Source organism: Phyllopteryx taeniolatus, chromosome 18 (assembly GCF_024500385.1).
Source record: "Phyllopteryx taeniolatus isolate TA_2022b chromosome 18, UOR_Ptae_1.2, whole genome shotgun sequence".
Taxonomy (NCBI): domain Eukaryota; kingdom Metazoa; phylum Chordata; class Actinopteri; order Syngnathiformes; family Syngnathidae; genus Phyllopteryx; species Phyllopteryx taeniolatus.
Window position 1 is genome coordinate 5,213,363 of NC_084519.1, and position 22,165 is coordinate 5,235,527.

Genomic DNA, 22,165 nt, shown 5'->3' on the forward strand with positions numbered 1-22,165 from the left:
TACTTGCATTGACACCCACCATTAGAGGGGGCTTTGTAAGCGCTGGCTCATTTGCACAAGACAGGATTCCAACAACAACAACAAAAAATAATCAACAAACAAATCAGATTTCAACAAAACTGGGTGATAAGTAATAAAAAAAGATTAGATTTAGCTCTTGCATCATGCCTTTCAAGAGACACAAGAACGCTGTGTGCTGTAATCCTTGATCTTTAGTGTGTTTTGACCAAAACATGTCACAGTCCCAGATACCTGAGAACTGTTTCACTATGCTGTTGCTATAAATACAGTATGGGATAATACAGTATGCCTCCTTTAAAGCGGGACAAACAGCTCTTTCTTCAGGTCATCCTTCGACGCTGGCTTCCACTAAAGGGTTCTCGAGGATTGCTGCCACGAGAGGCATGAACCACCTTACGGTCGGCTGCCTCAAAAGTGGATGCCTGGAAGTTGACCCACTCTGACTCAATGTGTTCCACCTCCTCTGGTACATGGTGAAAGTTCTGTAATTGGTGGAGTTTTTAGATGGTAATCTGCTAGATGTTCCCAGCAGTAAACAACACTAAACAATACGATCAGTTCTGCCATGTCAGGCTGGCATCTTCCCCACCATCCGAGCCAGCACACCACCTCGTGGTGATTGGTTGACAGCTCCGTCCAGCTCTTGAAACGAGTGTCCAAGACATGCGGCCCCATTCCAATGACATGACCACAATAGTACAAACACTGAACTGTGGCCTAGGGTGTCCTGATGCCAAGTGCACATATGGACACTCCTGGGTTCTGATCAGGGGACCGTTCCTTCTAATCAAGACATTTCAGGTCTCACTGTCTTTGCTGACATGAGGACTGAATTCCCCCAGCAGCTTGAGAGACTCCCCAGCAGGTGTACTCCCCAGTTCCCACTCCAAGGACTCAAAAAAGGGTGGGTACTCAGAGCTGCTGTTTGTTGACTAGGAACGAACAACAGTCAGGATCCGTCACCCCACCCAAAGGCAGAGGGAGGCTGCCCTCTCGTTCACCATCCTAAAATAATGTTTATAATAGGGGTTTTCTAAGATGTGCTTTATCTGGTCCCTTACCTAGGACCCTGCCAGGGGTATAAAGCCCAGGGCAACTTAGCCCCTAGGATCACTGTGAGACACAAACCTCTCCGAGGATTGTAACACTGTTTCAGCAGAAGACTCACAGCAATAAAGGTTCCTGTTAATAAAATGTTCCCATAAGTTTAAAGGATGTATAAAACTCAGTGTATACATGTATTGAATAGGATAAGTAGATCTACTATTTGCACCATTGTGCACAGAGCACTTGGTTTATTTCAATACATTTTGTAGAGATGTACAGAAAATGTATGGATGGATACTTAACTAGTGGTAGCACAGTGGAAAAACTGGTTAGCACAGGTGCCTCACAGTTCTGAGGACCCGGGTTCAAATCCGGCCTCGCCTGTGTGGAGTTTGCATTTTCTCCCCGTGCCTATGTGGGTTTCTCCGGGTACTCCGGTTTCCTCCCACATTCCAAAAACATGCTTGGTAGGTTCATTGAAGACGTAGATTGCCCATAGTTGTGAATGTGAGTGTGAATTATTATTTCTATGTGCCCTGCGAGTGGCTGGCGAACAGTTGACCTTTTCAGGGGTCATCTCAGGGGTCTTCAATCTCTCCCTGGCCTCTGCATCCTCTGCTCTAACTCCAGCTATCTGCAAGTCTTCCGTCACTAGGTATATTCATCAAATCTCCACTTTGTTCATCCTCTTTGCCTCCTACCTGGCACCTCCATTTACAGCATCTGTCTACAGATATAATGGATCCCTTCTCTGTAACTGTCCAAACCATCTCAATCTGGCCTGTCTAGCTTTGTCGCAAAACTGTGTTTGTCTGTGTTGTCCCCTCTGATGATTCATCACCTCTAACAGATCTCAATATATGTTTTTAACATTTGAAAAAAGTCTTAATAGTTTCATTGTTTCAAATGTGGTTTTGTCTTGCAATTATCTTGAAAGAAAAGAGCAACAATGATCTGTCTCATTGAGGACATAAGTAATTCTATGATGCATTTTATGCTTGAAGTGAGATGTTTTGATCAATACCAGTCAATGGCATGCATCAATAGTTGGTGCTAATTCAGCACAGAAGCAGGTGATCAGTCATACTGACAGATGAGGACCTTGGAACCTTAATGCCTGGATCAGACTACTAGACAAATTTGTCAGACTACTGCCATAAAATATTGTCATATCTCAGCCAGACAGTGGCAACACTACACGTCATGTATTCCGATACCACCGTATCTCGTCTTTTATGATCACTGGGCTTTATCTTGTCAAATCAAACACTGCCGGAGAGGCGGAAACAGAAAACGTTGTCGGAGATTTGTCATTGATATGTCACACTACACGGAAGATATCTAAAAAAATCTAGACTTTTCATTTTGGCATCGTAGGGCTATCGTAGGGTCAAATAGTTTTTTGTGGATTATGTCACACTACAAGAAGTTTTGTCGTTCATGACAAAATATGTCGGGCTTGATCTGGGAAATCGGCTACGATAGCTAATCGGGCCAATATCGGGGCTAAAATCCTGTAGTCTGATCTAGGCATTAGTCAACTTGGGGTGCAGGGTGATGTAATAAGTTCGTCCTGCCCATTAGAACGCACATTCAGAACATTTTAAACAACCACAAGTTATCTTTTGTTATATTAAGTGTATATCGCCCCCCGCAAAAAAAAAACACAAAACCAAAAAAAACAATACGTTTTTATGAATTGACAAGAATGTGTTGCTTCATGTGCAACATAACGGTCAGTCTATACTTGAATGCATAAAGTATCATGGTTCACAAGAAGGAATCTGTCAACACTTGGCTATAAGTAAAGGCCAACCTTTGCAAGTTATCATGTAAAATTTAACTAAGCCCAAGTCATACATGTTGACTGACAAAAACATTCAAAATGGGGAAAGTCACATTCTCCAGACATGTCATACAGAAAACCCTAACAACAAACTACTACTACTACTACTACTACTACTACTACTACTACCACCAGTAGTACTACTATTACTCCTGCACTAAAGACCAGGACAATTGATTGTTTTCAGTGGGGTTTTATCAGATGAATGAAATATCCATCCATCCATCCATTTTCAACACCGCTTATCCTGGGTAGGGTCGCGGGGCGCAGGAGCCTATACACATTTCCCTCGTATATTAGTTTGTGCACTAAATCTGCTCAACAACAACAAAAATTGGATCTACAGCAAAGGGAATGTTATCGTGGAGGCTAATGAAGGTTGACGAGGTGAAAGAGCAGAATGGCGCCAAGGAGTTTGCCTGGCCTCATCCCCTCCAGGGAATCATAAAAGACCTGCAAGTAGAGGAGATCATGGCCCTGCCAATCCATGGTACCCTTTGAAAAGGACACACATTGTCTGGCCTGTGATCTGAGGTCTGAAAATAAGCAGTCCACGGGGCAATTTGAGCTGTTGTGGTGAAGAAAAAAGGGATCTGAGGATGCTCGGTTGACACTGGCAGATTATGAAAACCCACCAGGTGTGAAAGATGGTGTCATTTGTATGGATTCATTCAAAAATTCAAACCAGTTTTATGGTGAATCATGTGTTAATGGAAATGACTTATTTGAGCCAGTTGCAATACTGTATGTCCACTATTCTAAAAAAAAAAAAAGTAAAATAAAATAAAAAATAAAACATTCAAAGCATCTTGTTATGGCTGTTTAGAAACTACATCTCGGACCACTTCAATATATGGACTGAGCAATTTGATATCATAGCATCTATCTAGAAGCTTGCTTGATCAAGTCCTTAGCGTGTTTAGTCTAGGTTTGACCCAAGAATCTAATGAAGACAAATCTGAACTCCATCACATTAAAGCTGCTGCTACTGTCAGCATAGAGCAAACACCTGCATTTCCCACAGACAGCAGTATTGTGACCCAGAGACATTTTTAAATGACATAAGTCACACCACAGGATAGTTGCTATTTTTCAGTACAGTGGACCCCTGCCATTTGGGGGATAAGGACCAAGCCCCACCACCAATAGTGAATTTCCGCAAATAATTTGGCCTTACTGTATTAATTGTTCAAACCACAAAAATACAACGTATGATTCCAAAATGTTTTAATTGCATTTCAAAAGCTTACAATTATCTCTAAACATTGCTGCAAAATTCCAGAACTGGTGGCACAAAAATATTTTTCAAATCAAATCTACAAGTATTCCCCCAAAAGTCTAAGGACTTCTCTACTACACCTTGATGCATTCCTGAAAGGATTCTTCAGGGATCCTCCTCAGCTTTATCGTCACGTCCATCTTGATGCCGGCACATCTGCAAAAGGGTTCGATTGATGACTTGAGAAATACGAGTCGGGTTGCGGGGGCAGTAGCTTTAGCAGGGATGCCCAGACTTCCCTCTCCCCAACCACTTCATCCATCTCTTCCGGGGGATCCTGAGGTGTTCCCAGGCCAGCCGAAGGATGTAGTCTCTCCAGCGTGTCCTGGGTCGTCCCCAGGGTCTCTTCCTGGTGGGATGTGCCCGGAACACCTGACCAGGGATGCGTCCGTGAGGCATCTGAATCAGATGCCCCAGCCACCTCATCTGGCTCCTCTCGATGTGAAGGAGCAGCGGCTCTACTCTGAGATCCTCCCGGATGACTGTTGGCAACTAATTATGCTAAAATACTACTTAAAATATTGCCTCTTCAGTATTTAAAAATGTTATGATGGCCAAAACCTGCGATGGCTGGCAATCAGTCCAGAGTATACCCTGCCTCTCACCCTAAGTCAGATGAGATAAACTCCAGCTCATTCACGATCGTAGTGAGAATAAGCGGTGGAGAAAACGGATGGATGACGTTCAACGCCTTTATTATTCAAAAAACTGAACAAATTAAAGCCTCCTGGATTGGATTGTGGTTGAGTGTCAAATATACATTTTGATACACTAATTGTAATAATAATAATCATCATAATACAAGGAAGGATTTGCATGTATTCAACATATGATGAAAGACGAAATAGGCATATTGTAGTGTTTGTGCAAATACTGTTCACTATTGGATGTCAGTCCTCAATGATAATTCACAGAAGCAAAAGTGGTCATTTGGCGGAAGAGGGACACCTTGTTAGTTGCTGTGCAGCAAAATGGACATGGCCCAAGCTGGCCAGCTGGAGGGAGTGTAAGCACATAGCGAGTGATGATTGCCATAATCACACAAAACGTGTTGTAATCAGTGTGGGTAGATAACTCTAAAGGTTGACCGAAAACATTTTCAGGGTATAACAGCTGGTGCATTTTGGAATGCTGTAGCTGAAATCATTTGGGAAGTTAAAACCGCTACAGGCACCACTAATATATCCATTCCTCTAGTGGGTATTTTCACAGGCAGTCATAAGGTATATGGATTATCACAGGTGTCGGAGGAAATATTTGAGGTCACCTCCAAATATCACAGCTGGCAAACACCCTTTGAGGAGTATTTTTAACGCAATGTGTGCTACTGGTTGTCTTTTACAGGGGTGGTGAGTATCATCAATCAGAGTGGAAGCGTAGCTTTATGAGTTTACTGCTCCCTTTTCTCCTTTTCCATTCTCTGCCATATTGGGCCATACATCCACAAGGCCTGACACTTGGATGAGCCCATTCCAAGCGGGTGATATTGCTCCATAGATTTTAAGGAAGTGACAGAAACACCAATACAGTACTGTGCAAAGAGGCATTAAGGTAAAGATAAACCTCTGTGAGAAGGACATGAATCAGTATGGCCGTGATTTTAGAGCAAGCTCAGGATGGTGATGGCCACTCTTAATCAATAAGAACCTCATTTGGAAATATTTTTGTCACACTGTTGCAAATTTTAGAATGAGTATTAGGGGATATGCTTTTAAAGTACACTTAACTTAGCCTTTCCCAGCTGACTTGGGGTAAGTTATCGTGAATTGATCCCATGGCAGCAGACATGAAGTCATCCTGTGAACCATGACTCTACCAATGGTATAAAAACCTTATTTAAAACAATTCATGGTCATCTGCTGCGATTGGCTGATGACCAGTTCAGGGTGTACCCCACCTCCCGCCCAAAGATAGCTGGGATAGGCTCAAGCACCCCCGCGACCCTTGTGAGGATAAGCGGTAAAGAAAATGGATGGATGGATGGTCATCTGCTTTGAGGGATGGGGACTTTCCATGTCCCGACAACCATATTCAGAAGCTGAAGACTAGGCCATAAAGGCTGCCTACAAGTCTACCCCCAAGTACTTCTTCTGGTTGAACATGCCTCGAGAACCTCACCAAGGAGGTGATAGGAAGGCAGTAGATACTTTAGCCACTTCAACTTATGTGAAGTGGCTAAACGTGATGTGGATAAGCAGTAACTCAGAGTTCCTCATCACCCTATCCGTAGGGGTGAGCCCAAAATCATTGGGGAAACAATATATCATGACTTAGGACACAGTAAAGTTATTTGGGTTTTCCCCGACAAACCTGAATAAGTGGAGCACTGTATAACGGATGGATGTTTATCTGCCTGAGTAATGGGTATTAGTATTTTTCACTGAATGGGTTCGGCCATTGGTAGTGAAGTAGCTCACGGAGTTGTCTTTAGAGTAACTGGGATGGACCCAATTGCGACTCGATGTCCCATTCACAATATCCATTTGATTGACTGGCAATCAGTCCAAGGTGTGGTCTGACTTCTTTCAATCTGAGTTTTTGTTTCTTTGTGTTTCCACACCATTTTTAAATGATACCTGTTCACACAAAGATGCAAACGTGACTAAAAAACAGTTATTTGCATGCCAGCCCAGAAGGGGTTTGTCATGGACTTGTTGAGCATAGTCTTTTGTAATCATGGGCATTTGGAGCATTTGTTTGACTGTCCTTGATTACATTGTCCTCAGCTTATTTTAAAAAGTCAGACAGGTGACAAAATACATATTTCAACAGCCTAAAACCAGATATGAATATGACTTCGGAGGCAACAACTGCACTTGGCTTCTGTCAAACTAATGAAAACACCAAAGCCCATGTCTGCCTTAACATGCTCTCGGGGTTCTAGGCTATCTCGCAGCCCCCTACTGTTGTTTCACGTGTTCTACAGGTACATTCCAGGTAACTTTGACTTTGACCCCTCCGACATCATAACTCAACAAATCATAATAAGCTAGTATGAGAAGATAAGAGATGCAATTATATTCAGGATCGGCAAATAGGTTAGCTTAATGCTGAACAAGATTTTGCTTATGACTTCAAAGGCTTGACTCAGAATATAAATCATGATAGCTGTCCTACAAGAAAGTACATGCACACTCAAGCTCACTTGTTCACAAAGAGCAGATCAACATTTACAACACTCACAATCTCTAACCATAAGAACTTAATTCTAAAAAGTATTCATTTATTATAAATTATTATATTGATTGATATGCTGATTATAGTACCTTAAATTGCTTGGAAAATATAAAGTGATCATTCCGTTTGCTGAGTCATAGCTGCAGTTTTGCATACTTCAATTGTCCGTATTAAATTTATAATTTTTTCCAAGTTCCAATTTATGATTTTTTCTGACAAACAAAATCAGTTGGGGGTTTTCCAAAGTCAAATAGATGTTAAATAGGCCATCAAACTAAGAATATTTTACAACGTAGCAGTTTTGTTATTGAAAACAGCAACATCATCTACGGCTGTTTCAGGGTCTGCACCCTCTGAACTAATGATTCCCAACCTGGGTGCTGAGTGCTATTAGAGATCTGGGGTGTTGTGGGAAAGTATCCAATATCGCTTAATTTGCCTGAGAATAATTTGTATTCATCACAAACGTCTGTTTTCATCTTTCCATGCCAGGGATTTATAGTGACAGGCAGAACAAGTCATTGGCAGATGGTACCATAAACTAAAAAACACACACATTTTTGTTTAATGAAATAGTTTATGGAGATTTTATTTTGTCATAATAAGGTTATTAAGTGCTATTTTGTTTGTTTGAAGTGTGCCCCTTTATTCTGACATTCTTAGTAACATGGCAGTGTAGATTGGACACTGGATGTTGACATGGACAGTGTACCACCCCAGATGATGTCTCATTGACAGACATAAAACAGATTGGTCTATACTGCGGGAATCTTATCTACAGCAGCAACACAGTGGAATCCATCCATCCATCCATTTTCTGAGCCGCTTCTCCTCACTAGGGTCGCGGGCGTGCTGGAGCCTATCCCAGCTGTCATCGGGCAGGAGGCGGGGTACACCCTGAACTGGTTGCCAGCCAATCGCAGGGCACATAGGAACAAACAACCATTCGCACTCACAGTCATGCCTACGGGCAATTTAGAGTCTCCAATTCATGCATGTTTTTGGGATGTGGGAGGAAACCGGAGTGCCCGGAGAAAACCCACGCAGGCACGGGGAGAACATGCAAACTCCACACAGGCGGGGCCGGGGATTGAACCCAGGTCCTCAGAACTGTGAGGCTGACGCTCTAACCAGTCGGCCACCGTGCCGCCACAGTGGAATCCTTCATCACTAATATATAATAGGGTCTTTTTTGTAAATTAATTGTAAATTGTGCCCAAATTTATTCATGTAATATATAATTGCTGCTTCTGGAATTGCTATCTTTGTAAACAGTTCTTCAAACTAGAATTTTTTTAACATAATAAAAGTCCCTTGCTCTCCTGAAATGTAGTACTTGATTCCCCTTGACCGTTTTGCAGTATAAATACTGTAGGTATACTATAGTTGTCATTTTTTATAGTATAGTATCATACGCTATATCTGAATCTTAACAATTAAGGAAGAGCATTACACCAGCAGCACTACTTGACGTGGTGTGTGGCATGAATATTCCTTGAAATATATTCATAATAAAAAAAAATAAAAATAAACTTCCCCTTAGTCAAGGTGAAATGACAAACTCAATCTTCATTCATCCACAATCTTTATGAGGATAAGCGTACGAGAAAACCACAGTACAGTACTCAGATTTTGAATTTTCAAACCATTTACTGGTGCTTTTTGTTACTTTCAATGTACTGTACTATCCATTGCAAACAAGCATACTGTATCTCTGTCTCCCATTGACGAGTTATTTTTATTTTTTTCAAGATATCTTTATTTGCAATGTTCACAATGACACTCAACATAAAAAACAAATCAGCACATGCATGTATTCCTGTTTTTTTTGAGGGGGGTCTGATCAGTGTCCTGCTCCATCTGTCGAGGCATATGAGTCCTTAAAGGTTATAGTTATGGACCATAGGTCAGAGTTCACTTGTCCTTTGTATTGTCCACTCTTCTTGAGCAAATTAATTTCACCAGATTTTAGTTAGGACATAGTCATAGAGAATAACTACCTATTTTTAAAGGTTCCCAAAACACTCACACCTGTAAACAGCATATTTAGTCAATCTCTGAAGACAGGCACACCAATCATCTGTACTGTTACCTGCAAAATGCGGCACAATTCAGAACAGCTTGCTAACAGATTGTTGGAATAGGCAGAAATAATGGGCAGAAAATAGTTACTTGGTGATAGATTTATATATTTTTTTTATCTGTAAGTACAAAGCTTGAGAGGAACTGGAAAGTTGCTGTGACTTTTAAACATCATCCAACTCCCAACACATTTCTTTGACAGACACAGTAAAGGTTTGAGGGTAAGGGTTTTTATTCTTGTGGTTTTGTTTTAAGGATGAGCAATAGCCATAGAGACAATGTCAGCCCTTAGGCCCAATGTGACTCCTGAGTCTGCTGCACACAGACAACAAACACTTCACTTCTGAGGTGACCTTATCTCCTGGCGTCAAACATCAAGACATCACAAGAGGTCGCAACAGCACATTCAAGCACTGATCGACAGATGAGCCTGGAAGTTCTAAGACAATAACAATAAGAATGTGTTTATTAGTGCAATTTTTCCACTTGGATTTACGGTGTTACCACCGCGATATGTTCCATGACACTTGTTGACCTTCTATACGGTAAACATCATAAAGAGGCCATTTTTAAACAAAAAGCTGGCCCCTGTGTGTCCTGTTAGGCCAACGGATATGGGAACAAAACAAGAAGCAGAAAAATCAACAAAAAAAACCCAGTAACAACACAATATAAACATTGATTAACAAAATAAACAATTCATGCGCATGTATTGACTTACGTGGCACTGAAGCACTTATTAACGCTGGACAAAAGTACTTCGACACCGCCAGTCTTTCTGCTTCAAATGAGTCTGCTTGCTTCCCTTTTACTTCCGGTAGCTTGCTGTTGTATTTTTCTTACACTTTGATGTTGGCCGAAATGAATTCTAACGAGATGTAACGACAGTATGTGTCATACATTGTAGAAGTTTGTCACATAACATTTGTAAGGTATTTAAGTTATATATTTCCTGAAAATCTTGAGCACCAAGACGTTCAGGTTTTGTTGTACCCTTGCCATTGATTGTACTATTTTACTTTTCCAAGAAGCATGCAGCAGTACAGCCCACCGGATGGCTGTCGAGGAGAATATCTGCTCTCAGCACCTTTTCCTTTATCTTGACTTGTTAAACCCCAGTATGTCTGCATTTTATAGTCTCCTTGGAAGAAGTACAATATCAACTAAGTAACCCCAGAGAAAGAAACACAAAAGACTGAAAGCTTTTTGGTAACTTTGTGACTGCAGTTGCTGGCTTTGTTCCAAACTTCTTTCAATTCAGCTGATGGCCTAATTGAGTTCAATATTGGCTTGATGTTACTTGAAGGCTCCAATACTATTTTTTTAAACTTTTACACAAAGACGAAAGTCTGAAAGATTTGACTAATTGCCACAAGTAAGAGAGTGTAGTCACACTAGATTTACATTTGTTGGTCTGTAAAAATCAGCATCCAAATGTGACCTGTAATATAATAAAGCTTCTATGTAAACAAAACAACAACAATGTAAACAAAACAACAACAAAAAAACAGTAATTACTTTGTTCTCGGCTTAGAATATGAATCTTGTTAAATTTGTTTTGACACAACACTGCATAAATATTCTTTAAAGTCTTAGTGCTGCATCTAAAATACATTAAAGTTCTGCTGGTTCTATCCCAGGTGGAGTACTATGCAAGGTTGCACACTGTCAATAATCTTTTTTAGAAATATTAATCAGACGTATCAGCATGCCGTTTGAAAGCATATGGTTAGTAAATTTTTGCATGGGCGAGGCAGCCAAGACCTCCTCTTTTTTTGCAATAAAAGTACCTCACACGAAACAAACAATACAACCACAAAAAAAAAACAGCCCATACATGCACTTGCACTTAAGAAAATTAAACTCCCGCATTAAATCAGGAGTGTCCAGACATTTTCCACCAATAGCCAGATGGAGAAAATTTGAAGGATGCGATGGCCACTTTGACATTCTATAAATTATGTTTATTAAATATGAAAAAAAATGCATCAGCATAGGTGAAGACACTCTAACCTTTTCCACCAGGAGCCTCATACAGGTGAAGGTCCAACTGTTTCTTCTTTACCTTTACTTTAAACATGTTATCAAAATCATTGTAGGTGAAGATATGCTAAACAACGATGCAATTTTTCTATAAAGTATGATACATACAGTATAGTCACAAACACTGCTACAACATAGGTTTCTGTTGGGCCTGGGACATACATTAAAGCTAAATGGACTGTTTTTGTCCCAATTGTGCCCCTTCTCGACCAAGGACGAGAAACGCCAGATTACCTTATGTCTCATAAGATTATCTGATGGTCTGAGGTGTGTTGAGAGTGAATTTGTCCCGACAGTATGGTCCGAAACGGGTTGGGGCCGACAATCTTAAATATTCAAACTTGTTCTACATTTACGACCAAAATTCTTCATGTGTGTGGGAAAAGCCGACTTCTTCCAAGTCATGACTCAGTGAATTGTGACATGAAACTGAATGTAGCCAATCAAGAAGCGCCTTGACTAAGGAAAAAGGAAACGGCCGTCAATGAAAAACAAACACGTCCTACTCAATGTCCTATTTTGTATACTGTAAGTGGGTTGACCAGACAGCAAGAAGTATTTTCCAAAGCAAGTTTTGAAATTCATGACATCACCATTCTACAACACTGTCGCCTCCGGTCCCTTTGGCCACACAGGAAACATCGACGCAACTTTTCTGGTAATCTTTCTTCTTCTTCGTTTTTGTTCGATCATCTTTGATCACATGAGATTTCTGTCTTGGCAGACTAGACTCGAGATCGGTGGTGGGACAGAATCTATGTGTGGGTTGTCCTCTGTTGAGATTATCAGAAAACACCACACAGAGTACGACCAAAACTGTTAAACTGTTTCATCCTTGTGTGGAATCTGTAATAGATAAACAATCTTTTTAGATTTTAAAAATCCTTAGGCCTGGTACACATGGGCTACGTCAATTGCTCATGGATTTTCGCTATTCATGTCAGGGCTTGGCCGCTAACCCTGGCTTCAGCAAGAGTTCACTGTATTTGAGTATTTTTAACAGTTCTATATAACTACTGTATTATTATCCATCCGTCCATAAATTTTCTGGACAGCTTATCCTCACTAGGGTCGCCGGAGCCTATCCCAGCTGACTCTGGCCGGTCTACGTGGCGGGGTAGACCCTAAACTGGTCGCCAGTCAATCGCAGGGCACATATAAACAAACAAAAATGTGCACACATATTCACACCTATGGGCAATTTAGAGTCTTCAATCAACCTACCACGGATGTTTTGGGGATGTGGGAGGAAACCGGAGAAAAACCCACGCAGGCACAGGGATAACATGCAAACTCCACGCAGGCGAGGCCGGGATTTGAACCCGGGTCCTCAGAACTGTGTGGCAGATGTGCTAACCAGTTTGACCACTGCGCCGTCTCTCTCTCTCTCTCTCTCTCTCTCTCTCTCTCTCTCTCTCTCTCTCTCTCTCTCTCTCTCTCTCTCTCTCTCTCTCTCTCTCTCTCTCTCTCTCTCTCTCTCTCTCTCTCTCTCTCTCTCTCTCTGTGTGTGTGTATATATATATATCTTTATTTAATAAAACTACTACATCACAGCTTTCTATTAAAGGTTATAAGGCAAATAGTTTAGGATTTTTTTCTGAAATTAGGTTGGGCAGTGGCCCAGATATCTCTTTAGATTAGGTCTGCCTGAGCAATAAGCAGCAGCAGAATCATTTCTTCACCTTCAGAACCAAAATGAGACCAATAATTGTAGTGAGCTGGCAATTTTTAAAGGACAATTTACTTGAGGATCATTCATGTGATATGTTTCCCAGATCGAACCTTGACACTCAGCAGAAAGTGGCGCATACGCTATTTGCGAATTGATTTATTCTTGCAACAACAACAACAATGAGGTGTTATGAATAGAAATGTTGCAAATATTCTATTCTATTCTAAAACCAACTTCTTGTCATTACACTGCTTCCCTGCTATTAGCGGGAGATAGGGATCAAGTCCTGCCGCAAAAAGCAAAATCCGCAGGTAACTCAACCCCCAAAGAAAGGTATATATAATTTCTTTCTTCCCCATTTTTGCTCAACTCCACAATTGCTGTTTTTCACCCATAGCCCTTTCTCTGGTTTTCATGTTGGCTACACCTCTAGCTAGTAGAAATGTAGTCTTTCCAGGCATAACCCAAATAATAAGCGGAATGTCAACCAATTATTGGTTGAATAACGGCCAGTCACATGCGTCAACATTTTTGCTCAATTTAATTGAATTTAAACAAAATCTTCTCAATTGTGTATCAGATCCAGAACTGCATACCTGGAAATAGAAGCTAAAATGTTGACCTAATGTATCACATTTATTTTTTTTATGTCAAGCCAAAAAAGGAATTGGGCCCACTCTTCCCATTCTTTTAGAGGAAGTGTTGAACACTCCTACTTGTGGCAATGGTAACATTCATTCACTCAACATTCATTCATTTGTAAACAGAATATTTGATACAGTTCTTGGCGAAAATCAATGATATGAGACCATATAACATAGATTTTTTAAAACGTTTGACCACTCCCACATGCTTTACACATTTAATTTCATTAAAACACACTTTTTAAACACACTGTAAACATATTTGAACATAAAAACGAAAAAAAAAAACAGTTTGTGTACGTAGGTTATTGTAGTCTGCAGTTAGATATGTGCCTTTTAGAGGCGGGGCCTGGTGGTGTGGTATGAGACATCTGCATGCGAATGTCTAGCCATGAGCTGAGGCTTCTTGTGTTTACTGTATGTGTTTTACTGACCTCCTGGCATTCAAAAAAGGGCTGAAAAGTGCATCGCCGATTGTGGCCATTTCCTACATGCGAGGTTATCAGTTACAGTAATCAAATCTACTATAAAAACCCACAAAAAGGATTGCTATAAACAGCAGATTTCTGCAACAGACAAGGAGATTTATTCCACAAATCTGCAACGTAGCGAGGTCGGGGGCACGTGAACTGCGATATATTGGGCAACACTGAATATCATCATATTGTGCAAGCGGTCATAATGTTGCGGATAGTCGGTGTCTATACTGGGTTAAAATGTGTAGGCTATGTGCATTGCCCTTCCTGACATCCATTAGTCAACAGTCACCACAACAAGCGAGCGCGTCAGGTATAAAATATATCAGCCCGTCATACAGTATGTTGCGTGTACTTCAGCATGTTTGTGTGTATATTTCTGCTTGTAAGATGGTTACATGCTTACCCCTTCAAAACACACCATAGGCTAAAGTGTGCGTGTCAAATGGGAGAGACCTAATCTAAGACCATACAATGCAGTCGCTCACTCTTTTCCGACTGCCTGTAAAGAAAGATCTCACTTTGGAGCTATAAATCAGTCACTGACACACTGTGTAATTGACCATGTGATGCAATAAAGCATACTTGAGTACCTGATGGCCAGAGGGCTACTTCTTAAAGACGGCTCTCACTTTGCTTCCCACCACATCATAATTACTCTGTTTCCCTGCTGGCTTGCAATCCATCTCCATAGAAATCCATCTTTTACATGCAGGCAGTGTAGAGTCACACACATCGGTATTCACGTGCATACACACACTTGTGTGTTCTCAGGTCCCCAATTAATCTCAGTAGAAGACCTTCCACAGTCATTTTTCACAGGTGTTTGCATTCGAGCAAACATGTAAATGAAACATGGAGTACAGAGTCTTAGCAAAGATCGACAGTAATTCCATCCATCCATCCATTTTCTGAGCCGCTTCTCCTCGCAAGGGTCGCGGGAGTGCTGGAGCCTATCCCAGCTATCTTCGGGCAGGAGGCGGGGTCCACCCTGAACTGGTTGCCAGCCAATCGCAGGGCACACATAAACAAACAACCATCCGCACTCACATTCACACCTACGGGCAATTTAGAGTCTTCAATTAACCGACCATGCATGTTTTTGGGATGTGAAACCCACACAGGCACGGGGAGAACATGCAAACTTCACACAGGCGGGGCCGGGGATTGAACCCCGGTCCTCAGAACTGTGAGGCAGGTGCTCTAACCAGTCGGCTACCGTGCCGCCCGACAGTAATTCATTATAAAAAAAGTTTTTGGGACAATCAGGTTTGATCTCAACTTTAATAGCAAGCCATGAATCCTTCTGGAAACCTTGGGACAAGTGACTGCTGCTGTCTTTTAATGTACAATGTGCCATAGTTTACTGGTCCCAAAGATCACATTCAGTTATCTGCACTTGATACCATGTGAACATTCAAAGGATGGAAATGGTATAATAACCTCATGAATAAAATACTGTACAGTTAAAACCCAATGAAAACTGCAAAATGGAGTGACATAATTTAAAACAGTAACTGAGGGCCAAGTTTCATTATGATCATTTATGAGACTATATAACTGAAACTTTTTCTTGAGCAATTTGGTCCCTCACTTCACTCGTGTCTATTGCTCTAGGCAGTTTCAACGACATTTCAACTGTCACTGTTTGGGGAAAAGCTTGATTTAATCATGTCACCTCAGGTAGTGAATACTAGCAACTAGCAGTCATTTCAAATCAAATTCCCAGTTCAGTAAATAGCAATCCTAAAAACTATAAATGTTAGATTATGGAAAAAGACCTAATTTTCATAAAATAAACAGATGCATGCAAATTTGCATGTTTGGATGAAGGTTTCTGTCTTAAGGAGGCATGAAATGTAATCTTCATTTTGTTAATGATTATAAAATAGCTGAATGATGTAAAATGGGTGCAAACTGTCAGCATATGCTCTGCACTGCGAAAGGCAACTGTGAAAGTGCCATGTTATATGTAGGTGTAAGATTTCACTGGGGATGAAAAATGCATGCACCAGAAAGTAGCTGAAGCGTAGTCATTGATTGTGTTGTTACGATAGACAAGCAATACACTATTGTAATGCCTTGACTGAATGAATGCGACTGTGGATTTATTCTCGAAATCACTGTGGTTCGTCCCTGAAATAGTTGCAATTCGGAAGATTAGAAATATGACATGTACTTCACAGAAAATCACAGAATGCGTACCATAACTCTACCCCTTTATGCTTATCTATTATTCAGGCATTTTACGACACTTTTTTTTCCCATCTAAACTAAAACACAGAAACCAAATTTCAGTGTTGCTATAATGCATGCAAAGCAGTATGTGCTATTTGGGATGCTTCCACCATGCATTTAGAGATAATAGCCAATTATGCAGGGTTTAACCCAGGTGTTGGTTCATTCCTAGTATCTATCTATTGACATGTTGACAAGGTTAAACCGTAATTTTCATTGGAGGGTATCTGTGAGAGCCACTCTGAGGTTTAGTGCCAGTTTGAAAAGCAGCGCTACTAAACATTGAGTGTCTGGTCTCATCCATAATGTATTTCAAGGTGTTTCTGTACAGAGGTGCACAGTATCTGATTCATCATAGTTAACCGAGCTCTGCTGCATGAATACTGACTGAAATTTAACATTTAAATGTGGGAGTTTAAAGATGCTACCCTGTTTTTATGGACATATTTGGAGAAAGACCAATCAAACAGCGGCCACTCTAATTGCCCAAAACGTGGCCCACAACTCACCACAATGGCACAGACATCAAATTATTATTATTATTTTTGTAAACAACTCGCAGGAATGATCTTTTGACAGAGTTTATAAACATTATTCAATGTCATTCCTGGTTTTTTTTGTTTGGTTTTTTTTTTTTGGGGGGGCTTCTTTTTAGCTAATGCTCCTGTCTTGTAAACGAAAAGAACACTTGGAATTTCAATATAAAACACATCAAAAACATATCAAGCTCATAATTATGACGTTTTATACATGGTATGCACCTAAGAAAAAAATCTAATACTTGATGTTTGATTCTATTCATTTCACTCCCCTCTTGTTCTTGTTCTGTTTGACTGATCGACTCTGATTCTCAATAAATATCCATTAAAACACTAAGAAACCACAGTGGCAGCTTAAAAAGTCCACTGTGACACAATAAAACCGTTTCGGCATAAAACGGATACAGATCCTCCTTTCTGCTTGACCTGACAACCGAAAAGGACACAAAAAAAAGATTCTGTTAATCTAGTTTTCGTATAAACTGGGTCACTTAGGTATATACAGTAATTAATGTGTTACTTGGCAGCATATTGTTTGTCCGGTTCCAACTCTTGCTGGCCGAAGACGGCGACTCGCAACCAAGCTTACTGGAGCGAGTTCGATTCTATATGAGCAATATTTTGCTCAGCACGATAAACCTTACAGTTTAGTGCAATATGAACACATACCAGGCCAGTGGCAGTTGGTCAATAGATGGTGCCATCCCACGCCCTTCGGTGGTCACTACATCCCCTTAAATAATAATAAAAATTACAATAAAAACAGAATTATAAAATAAAAATATTTTGAAATATCTGTATACAGTTGTAGCTCAAGGTACAAGTGACCCGACTAATGAGTTTATAGAGATGCGAATCGTCGTTCTGCCGATTTTCGTACTATGACTTCCGATTAGCATCAATAGTTGCGGTATTGTAACCTTTTAACCAATGAGTATTTGAACACAAACTGTGGAGCAAGCAACACATGTAGACAGAATATATAACAATACTCAAACACATATAGTATTTATCATCTGTGAAAAACATCCAATATTATTGCTGTTTCCTGAGTCAATTGTGGTGATGACTCTTTTTCTTTTGTGTCTGTAGGCCTGTATCATACAGTGATTAATTATTTACATTTTATTTAGTTATTACTCCGTTTACATTTTTTAGGACAATATTATACAGTGCAGTTTTCCATATTAAAGAATATTAACGAAAAATGTTGTTGGGTTTCTCTGGGAGTACAAATTAAAGTTGTTTTGCTTGCATGCTGTCTGACTACTAGCGTATATCTGGGGCGCACAATACACAGTGTTGGGAAAAACTTGCTTCATCTTAAGTCAACTCTACCATCTAAAATTCATGTAAAATTCTTTCAGAATAAAGATTAATTAATCAATATTATATTCTTCAAATTCCTCTTCTTAACAGCAACACAGTTTAGCTCAGCTCATTTATACATATTGGATACATGTTGTTGTTGTTGTGACTTTCGCCATAATAAAAGATAACATAATGTGAAATTGGGACTGGAATATATCTAAGTAATCAGTATCCAGAAATGATGAATGTGCAAAAAGTGTAGTTTGTCCGCTTGCGTGCTAAAAATGTGCCCTATTTCTGAACCCTTATTGCATGCAATTGGGACAATATTTGTCATGCCTCTCTCCCGAAATGCCCTCTGGCTGAATGTTGCTGGCCAGCTGTCCCGCTGCCTCTTCTCGACATCAGTGAACAACATCTGCTTTGTTGACCTCTGCAACAGGACTCACTCTGTATGTGTGTGTGTGAGTCAGAGAGAACCACAAAATACCAACTAATCCCATGTATTGCTGCCTCTTGTTATGCAAGCGTGCATCTGAATAGTAAAAGACCTCACGCACCCTCGTCCTCTCCCTTCAGGCGGCCTGGATGCAGTCCTCCCAATCCTGCAGATAAAACAAAATATTAACTCAGTGTAAATTGCCGTTTTATTGTATCCAATATTCTGTTTGAATTCCCGATTCCCTATCTCTAAATTTCCCTTCGGTTTCAGATATTGAGTGTGTCATAAAAAGAGGATGGACTGAGAGAGGAAAGAAATGCACACGAGGAATGTGGAACCTTGTGCATCGGATAGTGGCATTTGTGTTATTCCCTCCCGTGGCTAATTATGCTATTTATACCTCGGAAATGGAGGAGATGCTCTGAGCTGGTGCGCCGAGATTAGTATTCTCACTAACATTGTTTATCCTCCTGAAAGTGATAACAGCACACACCTCTTGCTGCAGGCGTGATAGCTCTGTCTGTCACTGTTCGTGTGTGAGCGTGTTACACAGCCTGATTACATGCGGTTCCGTGTTCTCGGGCTATTTGCAGTAACATAACCGATGGCATTTCTGAAAAGTGTGCTATTTTCAATGTCAGAACTCATATTTAGAATTTTCACGTCAACTTGCCATTGAAGAAGCAATCTCTGTGAAAGTTTTTTTCCGTATCAAACATATATTATGTAGCGCCTACCAAAACACATTTGCAGGTACGGCATGTTTTTAATCAAACATGCAAAACATTTTCAAGATGCTTATGCAAATGTATTTTACAAGCTCTGAGTGAGTTACGTCCTATTTTAAAATTCATAAAGAGCAAATGTGTCACTTTGAACACTACAGTAAATGGGTCATTTTCATATAATTTGATCAATAACGGTAAAAAGTAAAATCCAAATTAGCAATTTTTTATGCTGCCTTGGTTTTTGATGGGTAAATGTCTCTCATGCTGAAACAACAATACTTAGTCCTATTTTCAAAATGTTATTTGATAATTTGAAATTTTAGGCATTCATATTGAAGGCATTTCTTATTGATCAAGCAAATGGTCGTGGCCCATTGAAATGCACATATTTTTTATAATGGCAAAGATAAATTTAGTGCAGCGTGGCGAGACTACTACAGTGAGTGCACGAATAATATATAATTGGCCCCACATAAATGTGACAACAAACTCAAGTCAAAAAATTGCCAGCATGTTGTAATGGAATTACATCCATCCATCCATCCATTTTCTGAGCCGCTTCTCCTCACTAGGGTTGCGGGCGTGCTGGAGCCTATCCCAGCTATCATCGGGCAGGAGGCGGGGTACACCCTGTACTGGTTGCCAGCCAATCGCAGGGCACATACAAACTAACAACCATTCGGACGCACAGTCACACCTACGGGCAATTTAGAGTCTTCAATAAATGCATGTTTTTCGGATGTGGGAGGAAACCGGAGTGCCCGGAGAAAACCCACGCAGGCACAGGGAGAACATGCAAACTCCACACAGGCAGGGCCAGGGATTGAACCCGGGTCCTCAGAACTGTGAGGCTGACGCTCTAACCAGTCAGACACCGTGCCGCCACATTGCAAATCATGAAACTTCATTTTGGACATCTAATGGTAAAGACATTTTGGCTATGAAAGCTTTAAAAATATTACTTTAGAATTATATATATATATATATATATATATATAAACGGTTGTGACCTTTTGATGGCTAACAATTGCCAATGATTCCAATAGCCATATCAGTAAAATTAATTCATTTTCAAAACAAAATTTATTGGGTCATGTCTTTTCCATTATTGATCAAATTAAATGAAAATGACCCATATACTCCTCAGCCACTAAAAACAATGTAAATGTAGACAGGAATTTTATCGAATTTTATCAATGCAATTACATTCATTATCTTTGACCCCAAATGCGATTCTGACCTTCTTCTCTGTTGCTGAATCCTGATCATTTACAATATGTGTTGCACTGTCTCCTATTCTGCCTTGTGGCTTCCAGTGGGTATAACTAACAGGCTAAGCCCTTGATCTGATGGCAAAGATGCTGTATGGCACGCACACTATGTATGTGATCTGATATGCTGATCGCCGCAGACTTTTAGTTTCATTATCTCCACAATATCTCTTGGTTGGAAGGAAACCTTTTCAGCAGCCCGTAAGCTTCCATGCAGTGTTCAGGACCGGAAGTAGCTTTGTTTGATTTGAGGGAAAAAAAGACAGCCTTGTGCTTCAGGTCTTATTGAAGTTGAATGCCTGGAAGATGCAGTCCCGGTAAGCTGATATGACCGAAAATGAGGCTTTCTATCAAGATAGTTCTACCTTGGGTTCTCATTCTGCTGTCAATGGATTTTCAAGAGGGTTGATAATGGATTCTGTAACAGCTTACTGTGATAAAGGCGACATTGCTGGGTCATGCTGGCCTTTGTGTTCGGTGGCTGACAGATCATCTCAAGGAACCAATAGTACGTTTCTTTGCCCTTTTGATAATATGAAATACCACTAATACAAGAAGTAGAGTGAGAGCCCCCCCCCCCCCCCCCCCCCCCCAATTCATTGTATTGTTTGTTTTGCTCCAAATGTTCTCCTATTACCTTTTCATCTGATTGAGAAGATTACTTGTGAAATGGATTTTTACGAGGAAAACAGGCCAAGTTTTGGCTCATATAAAACAAAATTGGCAAATGAAATTGTAAGGATGTAGCAAAAACAATGAATGTTTACGTCACGGTCATGAATTAAATCCACCTTTCCTAGCTGGATTCGTTTTCTATGTCGGGGCTTTTTTTGGACAAGCCAAAGCACAATTTATCAGCAACTAATGGTAGAAAACAGATCCCCAGATGCCTATCTATCTATCTATCTATCTATCTATCTATCTATCTATCTATCTATCTATCTATCTATCTATCTATCTATCTATCTATCTATCTATCTATCTATCTATCTATCTATCTATCTATCTATCTATCTATCTATCTGACTGTCTGTCTGTCTGTCTGTCTGTCTGTCTATCGATCTAGCTATCTGTCTGTCACTCGCTCTGTCTGTCTGTCTTTCTGTCCATCCATCCAAATTGTCTCAGTTGAATAGCAATTCTCGCACCCCATATCTACTTTTAGACAGGTCTGGTTCTCATTTCCATAAACTGAAGTGATGTTCATTCCACTGCTAAAAGCAATCATCATAATATTACTACTATCCCACATGGATGATTTGTGTGACACCAGACAATTGTCTTGCATCTGTTCCCTCTGATTGATGTACATCACCAAAATCTATTTTGTTTTCACAGATGATGTGAAA